Here is a 15,493-nt window from a genome sequence, read left to right as displayed (position 1 = left end):
GCGCCCTGTGCCAGCACCAGCTGTGGGGCACCCACGCCCTGCGCGGTGGAGAGCGTCTGCCCGAGCCGTCCTCCTCGGTGCCGGGGTCCCAATCGCGCCGAGGCGTGGGCCGTGGAAGGGGAAGGCTGGCGAGAGCCAGAGGCAGGCTGCGGGAGCTGGGCAGCGGGGGGAGCAGCGAGACCGTTCGACGGGACGTGGTGCGGGGGCGAGTGGGTTTCCCCCCCCCAGCCCAGCCCAGGGCAGCAGCAGGTCTCCGGGGGGGGGGGGGTGTGGGGTCGGGGGAGCCCTTCCCTGGGCGGGGGGGGAGACTGAGGGTGCTGCCAGCCCCGAGCTCCGCGGGGAGGGACGTTGCGTGGGTTTAGCTGGGACCCGGCGCTGCGCGGAGAGGGGACGTGGTGGAGCTGGGTGGGAGCCGTGTCTGGACACGGCTCGGTGGGGAAGCCCCCGGGGCAGAGGCAGCGGTGCCACGGGCACGGGGGGAGTCTCTGCGGGGGAAAGCCCTGCCCAGGGCTGCTGTCTCGCCACCGGCATGGGAAGGGGCTCTAAATTAATCCTGCAGCACGCTAATTTGATCCCTGTGCTCCCATCTCTGTTAGCTACTGATTCTCATCCAGCCCATCTCCTCCATCTCTACTATTTTTAAATCCATTGCTGCAGCCCTTTCCATGTGCTTCGCTGAGACTTACAGCCCTGAAAGGCCTCCTAAATAAAATTGTTCTCCCAAGTGTAGACATCAACCCCACCAGGGATCAGAGCTCAGAGACAGCAGTGCAGGGATTGTGCTGTTTCTTGTGGTTTTATGGCACTTTTTGAAGCATGGGAAGTGTCAGTCATGTCCACAGGCAGCCAGAAGTGTATTCCCAGTGCAGGATTCAGGGCGTGGGATTGGGGCTGGGAGAGGCAAGAGAAACCCCGGGAAGAGTCAAGTCTGGGTGAGGTTTTTGCTTTGATGTCACCCCCAAGGACAGTGATCATGCTGGCCCAGGGGCAGGAGTGACACCAAGACACCATTTTCTTTTCATCTGAAGCAAGAGCACTGAGGTTTTCCCCCTAATGGGAAAACCCAGGTGATGAGGTCCTCCAGGACCTGCTGGAGAACATGATGCCATGATGTCTAGTGCTTCTCTGAAGCCTCCTGTCCACAAGAATTTATTTCCACCAACTCTACATCAGCCCTGTGGTGCCCAAGATGGTTCCTGCAGGGATTTTTGGGTGTCTCCCCACTTTGCTGCCTGGTGACCCACCTTCCTAGGCCCTTCCACGCGGTGACCACAGCCCTTCCTGCAACCGCTGTGGCTCAACCTGCCATCAGGAAAGCTCCAGGCTGCGGTGAATTGCTTGATTCAAAGGCACATGGTGACTCAGTGGCAGAGCCCAGACAGAATCCATTATGCATCCCACATTCTAGGAACTTGCCTCCAGCAGATCCAATTATTCTAGTAGCTGAAATTAGAGAGAAAATCATTGTTAAACAGTTAATTCATCAAGACAAGTGCTGTCACAGTGACTGAAGATATTTCAGAATTAGGGGTGGGTTTGAAAACTGAAGACAAAAATGGGGGGAAACCAGCTAAGCAGTTTGTTTTGATGTCTTTAATTTGTTTTATTTGTCTGAAAATTATATTTGAGGCTACAGTAAGCCCTTATTTAGTTCAGAAGAATAATGAAACAAAAAAAGAAACACAATGTTTCCTTCAAATTGAGTGCTGTGTATTTCTCTTTTGGCTAGAAATATTGCCCTTTCTGACTTCATTTGTCCCAAATAAACAATGAATTTGATCTCCTGGTGTGACCCTTGGGACAAAAACTCCTCCCAAAGCTGTGCCTGTAACGTTGGAAAGGGTTTGTGCATCTCCTCCACCATCAACAAAGCACCATTTCTAGCAGGTAATTCTTCCCACCATGGGCATGTAGGAAACATCTAACATTTAGTTTTGAAAGCCACATGAGTTGTGTAAGGTCATGATGTCCTACAGATACTTCCGCCACCACTGAGGCCACTAAAACTTACTGTGCTGGGCTGTCTCCCTGGTTTGAAGAGGAGAGAGGAGAAAACAGCTTCATCCACACCCAGCACCCAATATCTGCCAACCTCTGGCTGCTCATCATTCATCAGGTTCTTCCTCCAGATCACTGAGTAGCCCCCCAGCAACCCTCCACATAGGTTCAGCTTTCTGCGTGCCCAGAGACGGGACAGACCCTGCCCCAGGGGACCTGATTTTGTGACCTTGGTGACCACACTGGTGACTTCCCAGATGCCTGGGTGCTGCACGTATCCGTTTGGTTTAGTGAGGTTGGGCTAAGAGATTTCCACCAAGGTGGCAAGAGTAGACTGGAAACATGAAGCACCAGCTCTCAGGCAATGCTCTTTTAGCTTTTTGCCGTTGCATCCATGTTTACCCTTCTCTCCATTTGAGATCCAAAGCTGCTTCTTTGTAAAGTGCCTCCCAATTCCCTACAGTGACCACCAAATGAATCTAACATAGGAGATTTTCCCGACACCAAAACCAACTTCATACCCCAAAAACACTCTCAGCAGTTTCTTCCACTGAGGAAAACCCAGATGTTTCTGTCCTGAGTTTCTAAATGCTCTGGACTCTGCTGCTCACTTCCCAGAGTGATTGTGTGATGGTGAGGCCACAGGAAAATTGAGACCTATCCACTGGCTGTTAAGATATACAGGCAACCCAGTCATCTGCCTGCACTTCCTAACACCAGCAACAACCAAATAATTCACCACCAAATCAGTTTACAAGCCGAATACCCCTGGATTTGCATGAACAGGACAGGGTGTGAAGAAGCATGAAGGTGGCATGGGGATAAGGAAGAAGGAATAGGGCAGCCCCTTGGTGAGCAATCCCGCCAGGCTTGGTGTGACACAGGTGCTCATGGAATCTCAGCAGGATGGGGAAATTGATGTTCATTCCCCAATAGCTGCTGATATAAATTCTCCAGGTGTACAATGCTCCCAGACTTCAGATATCCCAAGACACACCATCACAGGGGAAAACCATAATCCAGCCTGGAGGTGAAGACTAGAAAGAGGGTCTACGTGTGCTCTAAAATGAGACCTGATCTCAGACTTCCTTCATGGTCCAAAGAAAGACCTAGATTCATCTCATGAGGTTCCCATCTCATGGGAGAGACACACTCATTAAATTTAGGTGCTTGAAAGATTCTGAGACCTTTGAATATATTAACCAAAGTGAAAGTCACAGCCCAACATGCCCTCACTGTCAATTATCCCCCTCTAGTCTCTATGCGAGAAGTTTTTACTAGGAGTCCCACCACAGACACATGCTCAAAGCAGAGACTCTCCATGGAAGGAATGGAGAAATGGCTTTTCTCCAACTCCTGCCATTATGTCCAGACAGAGAATGGGAAATGGTTAAAAAAAACCCCAAACTTTAAAAATTGAAAAATAAAAATAAGCAGGAAGAACAAATGGAGACAAAATGATGCTCAGGGGGGATTCCTGAAAAAATGTGAAATCAAACCTGGAAATGTGGCATCGGAAGGTATTCATGAATCAAGATGAACAGGAGACACCAAACGTTCTGTGTTTTGCTCTGCAAACTCCTCATCACGAGTGTGTTCACTGACAAAACAGATTCCCGTGCCACTGCAACTTCCCATGTGAATGCTGTGTCTCTGAAGAGGTACCACGGAGTTCTCCTAGAAAAGGACCATGAAGGAAGTGCTTGTTAAGGGGGTTATAGCTCACAGACACTGCACCAAAGGAGGCTGCAGGGGCAGGAACCACTTATGGCCTTGATTTTGGATCTGGAGATCTTCTAACTGTTTCCATCTGGGGGCAAATTTGGCTTGTTTACAAATTGCACAATGTACAAATTACAGTTTTTCCATGATTTTGTATGTCCGGCACACAGATTTGACATTGGAAACTGCAGTCAACAATAACCACAGCTGGGTATTACCATATCCAACAGATACCTGTGGCCTTGGAAATTTAGGATTTGAGTGTTTCCCTTTAAATAAAGTGCAGCCCTTGATTCCCGTCCTGAACTATTCAAAGCTCAGGAGCTGCCTTTCATTCTTTGCTGCTTCTTCTCTATGTTCGGGCAGCAAATGAGCTTGAAATAAATTCTGGCTGGATAGGGCTGAGCCAGATCCTTGCAGGAGAGGAGGAAGGCAGCTGTAAGAGGCTTTGATTCACGTGTATCTAACCACAGAAGCCCCCTGAGTATCAATCCAGGAGTGATCACAGGGGGATACAGGTCTTGATGTCAAAGCCAACAGAGTCCAGAAGTGCAAACGATTTTAAAGACTGAATCCAAGCCGTTTGTGCATGGCTGGTAAACATCCAGCATCCCCCCTGAAAGTAATCAAAAGTGAAACAACAGTCCCCATTCATCGAATCCTCCTACCCCACCTCTCCCACGCTTGCCCAACCACCTCTGCCCCACGCTGAACAAGAAACCCTGTGTGTAAAACCAAACTCATCAGCACCGATGCGTCCTCCAGTGTTAGAAACAGCCTGTCAAACCCCGGGTGCGATGCAAGAAATGTTTAATTTGCTGAGTGTTGGACCAGGAGCATAAACGGTGCTACCTTTGGGCAGCCACGGAGCTGGATGCACAAAGAGACATGCATCTTCTCCCACTGTGGGAAACAGAGAGCTCCTTGCTTAAAGCAAAATTTGTGCATCCACCTTGGAGAAGGGTCATGGAGCATGGTCCCATGGTGCTAGGGGCTACAAACACACAAAGCAAGAGCCTGTTCCTGCCTGGGATTTATGGCAGACTGAGCAGAAGGTGGGAGAGAAGACAAGGATCCAGAGGGCTGATCTGTGGCTGCGAGGATGGTGCAGCCTGCCTTGAGATCCATCTCTGCTGGATGAGAATTGAGCTGGGGTAATCACAGAGACCCTGCCCTGCTTAGGCACAGCTGGCAAAGAGCAGCTCAACATCCAGGGGTACCAGCGTACCAGCCCTCCAGGCAGATTATCTGTCCAGGGAGTGAGAAGATGCCTCTGTAACTCCCTATAAAATAGTGTCTTGGAGAAAAAAAGCAGCACAAACCAGTGGTGCAGGATGCCCGGCTCTGGTTCTGACCCAGACTTGCGCTCTGTACCTCAGTTTCCCCAAGTCTTAAGTCAGGACAAGCAGCCTTGCCCAGCTTCATAAAACGCTTAGACATCTGCAGATGCAGATCTTATGCGATGAGTCAGATTTTCCCTTGTGTGACTCAGCTCACAGATGCTGAGCCCCACATCACCATGGCCATCTCCCATTGAACAGCTACAGAGCTTTCCCTGCTCCAGGATCTGTAATTGCTATTCTTACTGCGTCAATGCAGCCACCGATGTCTCCTGAGTGCCCAACTATTCCCACAGTTAAATACTTCTGTGAGTTTCTAGACCCATTTGGGAAGACCAGGAAAAAAGTCTTTCTAGATTAAACATTTCTGTTTGCAACTTTTGTCTGCCACCCAGAGGGACCTGGACAAGATGGAGAGGTGGGACCAGGTCAACCTCATGGAGTTCAACAAGGCCAAGGGCAAGGTCCTGCCCGTGGGTCGGGGCAATCCCCAGCACAAATCCAGGCTGGGCGAGGAGGGGATGCAGAGCAGCCCCAAGGAGAGGGACTTGGTGGGGCTGGTGGGGGGAAAACTGCCCGTGAGCCAGCACCATGTGCTCACAGCCCAGAACCCACCCGTGCCCTGGGCTGCAGCCAGAGCAGGGGGGGCAGCAGGGCCAGGGAGGGGATTCTCCCCCTCTGCTCCGCTCTGGGGAGACCCCCCTGCAGTGCTGGGGCCAGCTCGGGGGCCCCCAACAGCAGAAGGACACGGAGCTGCTCGAGCGGGGCCAGAGGAGGCCACGAAGATGCTGGGGGGGCTGGAGCAGCTCCCCTGGGAGGCCGGGCTGAGAGAGTTGGGGGGGTTCAGCCTGGAGAAGAGAAGGCTCCGGGGAGACCTTCGAGCGGCCTCCCAGGGCTTAAAGGGGGGACAGGAAAGGTGGGGAGGGACTCTGGGTCAGGGGTTGGGGGTAGGACGAGGCGTGACGGTTTTAAACTGAGAGAGGGGAGATTTAGGTGAGATCTGAGGAAGAAATTCTTCCCTGTGCGGGGGGTGAGGCGCTGGCCCAGGGTGCCCAGAGCAGCTGTGGCTGCCCCCTCCCTGGAAGGGTTCAAGGGCAGGTTGGACAAGGCTGGGAGCACCCTGGGCTGGGGGAAGGTGTCCCTGCCCGGGGCAGGGGGTGGGGCTGGGTGGGATTTAAGGTCCCTTCCCACCCAAACCAGTCTGGGATTTTATGATTCTAACACAGGGGTCATCACAACATCTTCATCAGCTTGTTATGAATTGATATAACCTCTGGTCTATGCAATGACGTAAGAGAGAGACAAAGGCCAGAGTATATCTACTTGCAGTGGCCAAACTGCTGTCAATGCCCACAGTAGCTAATTTAACTATAGGAACAGCCAAAAGGCATTTCCACCCCTTCAGTCCCATTCTAGTTACCTGTCAAAGCCTTCAGGTTCCCAGTGGCCATGACACCAGCTAGGTGTATCAAGACTCAGCCACACGCACAGCTCAAACCCTGCAAGAATTGATGTGTCCAACGGCCAGAGGGTGATTTGTGACAAAGAAGCAAAGAAGAAACATTTGCAATGGCTGGATGGATTTTTTTGCACTTTCAGTGAAGACTGCAGCAGCTGTGGTTAATGCTAAAATGGGAAATAGAGAAAAGTTCATTGGACGATTGACAACTTTCCTCCCTGCAAGTTATAAAAGAAGGAAAATGGAAATCTAACAGTGGCTTTCACTTCTAAAATTAACATAATTCTCCCTGATGCACGACCGTGGCTCTGCAATACCAGAAGCACCAACCCCAGAGCTCTGGCAGGACAGAGATTTGACCCTGGAAAAGTCTTTAATGTGTGGATGCAGCTTGTTGACATCCAGAGCAAAATGCCAGCAGCCCCTTCCCAAGATTACACTAGCAGACATCGCTCTGCAAGAATGCATCAGGGTTGCATCATGTGGGCTCCTTGAATTTTCCAGAAATCCTGCCCGCCACCTTTTTCCTGCCAAGTTTTCACTGAAAAGCTATACAGTAGCTAGGAAATACACACTGCAATTCCCTGCTGGCATATTTTAAACAGGCAGGAGTATTTAGGTTAAGCATAGTATGTGGTTTTTGATGCATGAGGACATACGAAAGGCATCCCTTTTTGCTAAGGGTCCTGCATGCAGAAGCAGAATTCTGGGATATAGGAAACTTCAGACAGAGAGAAATACATGGTTTAATGTATTAAACATTACATGTGACACTACATATCTATCATGCACTGCAAAATGACATCCAAAGTGGCATTAAAGTTCCAAAAAGCACTAAAGAGCTTGGAAAGGCCACATTAGTTCGACTGGGTAACTCTTGCCTGAGCTCAACCACTCTTGTCACACAGAGAGCAAAGAAAACCTCAAACACTTTATCTCTGTTCTTATCAGTGCATGCTCAATCCTCTATTATCTGGTCCCCTTGCTTTGGAAACTGGTCTTGGCCTTTTGTAGATACATCCTAAATTGTCACGAGGGTTTTGCTCCCTGACCCAACCTGGAGGGACCCGAGCGGTGTGACATTTGCCTCCTGGGAGGGTGCACTGTGGCATCCCAAACAAAGATGCAGCAACTCTGATCTAGACATAAAGTGGTTTGGTCCCACCAGATCCACGTAACAAGGTCACCAGGAGTGGGGCAACCTAAAACCTGTGATGCCTGGACCCTGGGAAGGAGGAAGCCCCTTCTCCTATTGTATCACTGGGCAGCTTTTCTGTTGCCTCTGTGAGTGTGGAAAAGATGATGAGGCTGACAAGCCCCTTCCTAAGCATCCCTTTGCTTACATATCTGCAGCACGTGGGCGATGAGAAATGGATATGCCGTTTGCTCCTGCTGGACCACTGCCTGGAGCAGGGGAGGTGCTGAGCCCAGCATGTCTTTCCTTGGATTCATCTCTCCCCTCCTCCTTTCCTGCCTTAAAACAGCTGCATCGAGCACCCTGAAGTCCACAACGCAGCAAAAACACCAGTCCCAGCTCCGTCCTGCATTCAGTGCCCCCTGCCATCCCATCAGCATCACCAGAATTTTGCAGCTCGGCTTGTGGGGGACTGTATTTCCAACAACCAAGCCACCAGCCAGGTTGGGGAGACAGGCCGTTGTGTAACTTGTGTGCCTACACACAAGCCGGTATGCACATGCGTGCACACGCGTGCAGACGCTGAGCCCGCCCCGCTGCCTGCCCCAGTGTAACTCTGTGCTGGAAGCAAAAGATTGGCTGGCGGAGGATCTCTCTCCAAGCAAGGGTCGGCTTTAGGGGCGTTTCTGTTCCCTTAGCTGGCTCCAGAATAAATGGTTTCCTTTTACATCTTGTTTCCTTAGAAGAGGCCTGAAACGTTGCTGCGCTGCGGGGGGGGCACGCGGGTCTGCGTCTCCTCTCAGCTTCCTGACAGCTTCAGCCAAATTTAAAGGAGAGGCAGAGAGCTCAAACCTTTTAAATTCCATATGCTTCTCGAAAACAGGCAGCCAGAAAGAGATGAGGAAGAGCTTTCATGTCACAGCAGGTGGGAACTCAGCTTTTAACGAGACATCAGAGATTCCCACTCCGTGCATGGCTCTGAGCAGACCGACCTCCCCATTCCTGGGCCTTCTCTGCTCGTATTTTGTAATAAAGGGTCAAAAATTGGAAATGGCACGTTCTTTGCCGCCTGCCTCAGGCTCCTCACAGTGGGGAAATTGAAGCTACAGCATTCCCAAATCACTGGTCTGACCCTGCTCCCGCAGCCTGCCCTTGAGATGGCCCTGGCGCTCGTGGGGCTGACGTGGCTGAAAAACTAACCACTTTCTTTTTCTTTCAGTTAACTTTAGGGTGGATCCAGATGGTCCCAGTCACTGCGAGACAGAAGGGAAGGAGTGAGGAGATGCAGTCCAAGGCAGCTCAGCCAGCCAGCCTGGAAAGGGGTACCCCAGAGCTCTATTGCTTTGCCACAACCCCAAACCAGAGAGCTCTTACATCAGTGTAGAATGAGCATGGGACCCAGCGGGCACGTGGGTCCTCCCAGTCTGCTGCCCAGGGATGGCAAACTCTATCCAAACATCCGCAAGGAGCTCATCTCCTCCTCCCACAGCCCAGCTCCTGGGAAGGTACAGGATGCAGGGGTTTGCAATCCGACCTGCTGTCACCCGTGCTGGACCGAGGCCGAGGCCGCGCAGATGTCATTCTTTCCACCCGAAAGCACCAGAGAAATTTCCCCCCCTCCCTGCCTCAACATGTTGGCAGGAGACCCTGTGGATTTTGAACTTTTCTCTGGGAGTATTAAACAGCGATTACAAACTGGGATCAAGGGAGTCTCACTCCTCTATGCCCTGTGGGAAAGCTGCAGCTGCAGCCTCGCTGGCCTGTCCTTCCTTGTTTGTGCATCACAGCATACCTGTGTGATGCCATGGATGGGGAATTCGCCCCCTTCCAGGATAATCAGGTTTTTCCCTCTTGCTTTTTCTCCTCCATCACATCTTCTGAAGAAGCAAAAGCTGACCAGTGCTTTGCAGAGGATGCATGCATCCATCAGCTGAATTTATACCTTTATGGCATATAAACCCACCCTGTGACTTCCCAGAAAGCCAGAGCATCCTCAGCTCTGGGCACAGTGGGCCAGCAGAGATGAGTTTGGCTCATCACTGCTGCAGACCAGACAGGCCAGGGCACAGATCCACGGGACACTCAGCCTTTCAGCTTCACTGCCATCCTTTGTGTGCTGTCTGTTCAGACAAAGCTGGTCCCTTCCAGCTCCAGCCAAGCTGGGACCCAGGCACGACTGCAAGCCAGAGAGGGGGAAAAGGGCTGCCCGAGTCTGAGACATCGCTGCCGGCAAAGCCATCACTCCATGATGCCTTGAGCTGCATGAATGAGTTCAGAGCATCAAAGGAAGGTGCTGCAAGGGGAAAATTAAAGCACCAATCCTGAACTTGCCTTTGAGCTGAGCAGAGAAGCAGAATCCCCCTAAAGCCTTTGCATGTGGGTACCCAGAGAACCAGGGGAGCTCTGACTAGCTCTGGATGGGAAACCCCTCACCCACCACATGCCTGATTTGCCTAGATGTGAGGCCATGGTGTTTGAGTGCTACTGGGAACTCACCTGAGATTGGAGTCATGTTGGCTGCCACCTTCCCCAGCTCCCTCAGGGCTCCTCGCGTGGCTCTGGGAGATGAGCTCAGGCTGGATCCCTCCATCAGCTGCAGCTGTTTTCAGGATCCGTCCAGACCCATTTGCTCTGGTTTGGGGAGAGATTTGGCTGATGAAACTGAAACACATCAAGTTCCTCAGCAATCCCAGATAGATCAGTGATAACACTGCTCCCAGGGCTGCCCTGGCAAGCTCTGAGGAATGGTCTGCAGAGGGTTGAATTGATTTGAGGTTTGAGCTGACCTAGGGAGGGTTTCTTTAAGGCTGGTTCAGCTTCTCTGTCCATTCTTGCTCATCAGGTCAGAAAACAATGCCCAGCAGATGCAGGCAGAAGAAGCAAGAAGCAGTGCAGAGGCAGTGGAGCATTCACATCAGTGCTGCCTTCATCTCACCCTTGCAGGCAGGTAAGAGAACACTGTCACTAGGATGGAGGGCACAATGGGGACATGCAAATTTGGGAATCTGACTGTATCAGGGAGCCTCCCAGGCACGTTGCATCCTCTGCAGGAAGACTAGATGCATTCAAGGTGGAGGCTGCAAAGAGGATCAGCATCACCTTTGCTGCCCCTACTGTGATCTCTGCAGGTCTCATGGGTTTTAATCCTCCAAGACCTAACCCTGCCATGTGCTGTTCTCCCTCCAAGAGATGTTCAGCACCAGGATGGCTTCTCAGCTGCTTTTCAGTGTCAGACCCATGCTGGCTCTGAGCACCCCTGCCTTCCTCACCTGCAGCACAGAGAACCCCCAGAGGTAACTGAGCTACCCAGAAGGGGAGGTAAGGCTCATAAGGGCACACAAAATGTCCTACTAAACCAGCGTGGTTCATCTAGCTCTGCTCCACCAGTGACTGTGGAAGAGGCAAGAACCTTTAGGGCAAGCAACTGGTTCCAGCTTGCCTGTGGTCCACTGCACTTGTGCCACCCCAGCACCTGCTGGATTAGGGATGTTCAGCATACATCCCCATCAATATCTACTTATGGAGCTAATTAGTCTAATTTGTCTCATCCTTTTAGATTAGACCCCAACTGCCTCTCGCAGATGCAACTGCATGAAAAAGGACTGCCTGGGATCTGTTTTAAAATGACCTCCTGCTAGCTTCTACATAGTTCCATGCTCTTAACTGTGGGATGTGGTGACCAGCTTTATTCCTCCGCCCCATTAAAGCTGAGAGTTACAGGAAGGGACTAAGTATCTCTGCTCTACACATTGCCTTGACTGCTATCCTTGCTACAGAGCATGCTTGATCCTGGAAAGCAGAAATCCTGCACCAGCACTGCTTCATGGCAGCTTAGAAAATGACAGACTGTCACTGACACAAGAAAACAAGGGTCAGTCTCCTGGGTCACTGTAGCCTACAGGAAAGGGTGAATGTGCAAAGCTGCTGGAGTTTATATTTAAAAAGTTCTGTCCAAAGAGCCTGTTAGACTGCAGTGTTTGTTTTTGTACAAATAAAGCACTCCTTTAATATATAATCAAGTGAATTGGTAACACTGCTTTAAATAAGACAAGCCAAATGACCACGACAGCATCAGTCCAGATGTTTTACAGCTGGGCATGGGTTGTTTGCCACAGAGCTGGGTGTAGGACTCCCAGTACCAGCCAGATTTCACTGTCCACCACCCCAGCAGCTTCCCCACACCCAGCCCAGGCGCTGCCACAACAGGCTGCAAAACTCCCTCTGGTTTGTCAGGGTGTGTAGAATCAGACCTGTACCACAAACTGTATGTTGGTTGTTTTTTTTTTTAACTGAAGTATGTCTTAGCCCAGTAGATCTGCAGCCCCCTAAATCCAAAGACTCCCCAGGGAGCACAACCACACTTGAAATAACTCACAACCAAAGAAATGCAAGTTTTGCCCTAATGCGCAAGAGCGTTTTAAAGCCGGGCGGCTGGAGGGGAGGAGTTGTGCTGGAGAAGTGGATGTGTCTTTTGGCAGCTGGGCCCTCTCATTAAAGGAGCAGAGAAGACGGAAGAAGGCAACTCCCAGTATCGCTCCCCCTTCCCAGCCCTCTCCTCCCATCCCACTGCTGTAGGATCTCCTACGTGGCACTGTGGGGGCAGGGAGCGCTGGCCAAAGCCCCTGCAAAGTCCAATTGCACTTGGAAATCACTCGATGGCAACAGAAATCTCCCCCTGAAATGCAGATCAGCCCGATTCCTAGCACTTCTGCCCTAGGAAAAAACGTTTGCCATCAAGATTAAGCTGTTCGCTGACATTTGGGTAGAATTTACTCAATTTCTGCACATTCATATCCTAAAACCCTGCAGAATTACTATGGCTGTCTTACAGCAATGCACTCAGGATTGTGTTGCCTGGGGGGATGAATTAGTATTATAGGGTAGTTAAGAATAGCAGGAATAGGTTGGAATATACACTCAAAAACCAGGCAAATTTGAAAAAAAAAATTGAAATGTCTTTATGCTGGGCTGCCTGTCCTCAAACACAAAGAACTACTTTTACTCAACTCCAAATTCCCATTATTGAGGCAAAGCCATTTAACAGGACTGAAGCACAGAGCCCTGCACTTCTATCAGAGGAGTAGGGTGCTAGGAGGCATTGAAAGATATCAAGATTAAAAGTTTTAGAGTTTAAATTTCACTAGGGAGAAAAAAAAAATCTTACATGGGAAGTAATTACACAAAAGGGTTTGAAGGTGGAGCAGTTTGGAGCATGGCAGAGAAAACCAGCTGACAGTGAAAGGAGCTTTTAAAAGAGCTTTTCTCATTTCTCAGCTGGTACATGCTGCTGGTACAGGCCAGTAGCATCTCACCTGTGTACTGATTGTTTGCTATGAGCAAATTCATTTTGTGAATGAATTTATTACTATGGCAGTGTAGTAAAAAATCAAAGACTGTGGTATAAAAACCCTGGGGCCACATTCTGATCATTTATGCAGACACAAAGCCAAGAAAACTGCTCAAAATATACACTAGGGTACATGAAAATATGATGCTCAAGGTACTTCAAACCTCCCTCTCCCACTGAATCTCTCCCAGAAGGAAGCTGATCTCGGAACATCATGTTGTGAAGCCATTAGGACCATTTAGGCACATTATCATTAAAGACTGCAGCATAAGCTACCTGCTAGGATGCAAAATGCCCAGGGAAGATGTCAGCTAGAAACATGTTTTGTTCGGGTATTTCTTTGTCCACACACCCCACTGAAAAAGAAGGAAGAAAAAAATTTTAAAAATCACACAAAGCCAGGAGCCTTCAGGCATCTGAAGCGACTTCATGCTTGGCACCCAAAATATCGCCCAGTGAGTGAGACCTCGTGGCACTTTTCCCCTGTAACAGCTTTTGTGCAAATAACATCGCATGGATCAATTCAGCCTTAATACATAATATTAAAAAAATAAAGATTGGGAATGGCTGAACAGGTCAATCTTTCTCACAGAAGCAAACACCCAGTGGCCAGAACAAACTTCCTGTTATCTGCTACCGCTGTTATCAAGGTCTTGTTGCTGCAAACTGTGGTGTGAGCGAAATCATTATAGATACACGGGTTTTGGTGTGTTTTTAGAGTTCTGGGGAGCTGGGTTATTGCCATTGGTGGAAAATTTTGTGCGCAGAGGGCTCAAAGCCCTCCCCTTGTTTCAGGTGTGGAGTACCTACTCACATGGCATCATCTGAACTGTTTAGACAGAAGAAAAACATCACTTTCTGATGCCATCTTCTAGAATTAGTGGAATGATGTGCAGAGGAATGGACAGTGGAAAGATGAGATGATCCCAATGCAAGGTGCTTGCAAGACAACAACCCAGGTTCTGAGGGCAGAATATTCAAAGCCAGAAGACAAGATCAGATGCTGTTTTCTACTATAGCAATAAGAGGTAGCAACCTGCTGAGACCCCTGTCTTCTGAGGGAAGCGGAGACACTTGCAGAGGCAAAACAAGGAGGGGGGGAAATGAAATTACATGGTGATTAGAAGCAAGGGAAGAGATAGACATCAGTTAAACAACACAATGATGTAGCATCCTTCTGCTACTGTGGCAGCAATCAGTGAGGATGGTCCTTAATTACTGGGTGGCACCTAGTATAACACTACATGTCAGATTGCCATTAAAATATCCCATGATGGCTTAAAATATGACAGGGTTGAAACGGAGTGGTGCTCAATACTCGTGACTCAGTGCAGAAACTTCTCTATGGCACATACTTTGCTGCAAGCGCTCTCAGCCAGGCAGTCTGGCACTGGGCAGCATGAGCATTTAACTCCTTCAACATTATTTTGTGGCTGCGAATATTTGTTGCTGTAACGCCTTTCTAAACTGCCTGTGTTTGTGAGACCTGAGGATTTTGCCACGCTGTTATGCCACTGTGAAGAACAGATCCCCACCGACCTGCTCATCTCACACCTACGGTGCAGGGGGAGATTTGGACGTGTGGAAGATGTGATGGGTAAGAAGTTCATCACTCCAGAAGCCAGGGAAAAAGACAAGGTGTTAGTACAGGTGGGGAGATGGATGGAAAACCAGTCTCTGGGATAGAGTAACTTCTGTCCTCCCCTGTGAGGCCAGGCTGAGAGAGTTGGGGGGGTTCAGCCCAGAGAAGCGGCCTCCCAGGGCTTAAAGGGGGGACAGGAAAGGTGGGGAGGGACTCTGGGTCAGGGGTTGGGGGTAGGATGAGGGGTGATGGGTTTAAACTGAGAGAGGGCAGATTTAGGTGAGATCTAAGGCAGAAATTGTTCCCTGTGCAGGGGGTGAGGCGCTGGCCCAGGGTGCCCAGAGCAGCTGTGGCTGCCCCCTCCCTGGAAGGGTTCAAGGGCAGGTTGGACGGGGCTGGGAGCACCCTGGGCTGGGGGAAGGGGGCCCTGCCCGGGGCAGGGGGTGGGGCTGGGTGATCCTTAAATTACCTTCACACCCAATTTGTTCTGTGATTATATGATAATATAAGGATGCTCTCCAGCCGCCTGTGACTTGGCCACCAGGTCACTGCAAAGCAAATGTGGGTCCTCTTGGGTACCATGGAATGGGGAGGGGGTGCAACTTCAGACGGCATGATGTGGCTTGAACTAGGTGCAGATGTCAAACATTCTCTGCCTGAGACTGCTCTGGTCGTGGCTGAAGCCCTTTGCAACATCTCTGTTGACTTCGTGGAGGATGACACCCCAGAAAAAAAAAAAAAAAAAAAAAAAAAAAAAAAAAAAAAAAAATCACCCACCTCACATGCTATCAATCCTCAAGACGGCAGCGCGGGGGGTGGGGGTGGGTGGGGGGAAAGAAGATGGGCTGGAGCCTCATAAAAAAAAATGCCAAAGCACCGATTTGGCTTGGAAGAGCCTCCCCTCCCCCTG

General features: G+C 50.2%; 1 long non-coding RNA gene across 1 annotated transcript; it reads right to left on the bottom strand.

The window, feature by feature from the left end:
- Positions 1 to 962: 962 nt before the first annotated feature.
- Positions 963 to 13,356, bottom strand: LOC116961141. Its single transcript, XR_004406826.2, has 4 exons — positions 13,278 to 13,356; positions 10,151 to 10,285; positions 3,498 to 3,675; positions 963 to 1,443 (listed from the first exon to the last, which is right to left on the bottom strand). It is a non-coding gene; the product is annotated as an uncharacterized LOC116961141 (long non-coding RNA).
- Between the last annotated feature and the right edge of the window lie 2,137 nt (positions 13,357 to 15,493).

This window comes from Tyto alba, unplaced genomic scaffold (genome assembly GCF_018691265.1).
Source record: "Tyto alba isolate M040663 unplaced genomic scaffold, T.alba_DEE_v4.0 Super-Scaffold_2, whole genome shotgun sequence".
Lineage (NCBI taxonomy): Eukaryota > Metazoa > Chordata > Aves > Strigiformes > Tytonidae > Tyto > Tyto alba.
This window is presented reverse-complemented; position numbering and strand designations above follow the sequence as displayed.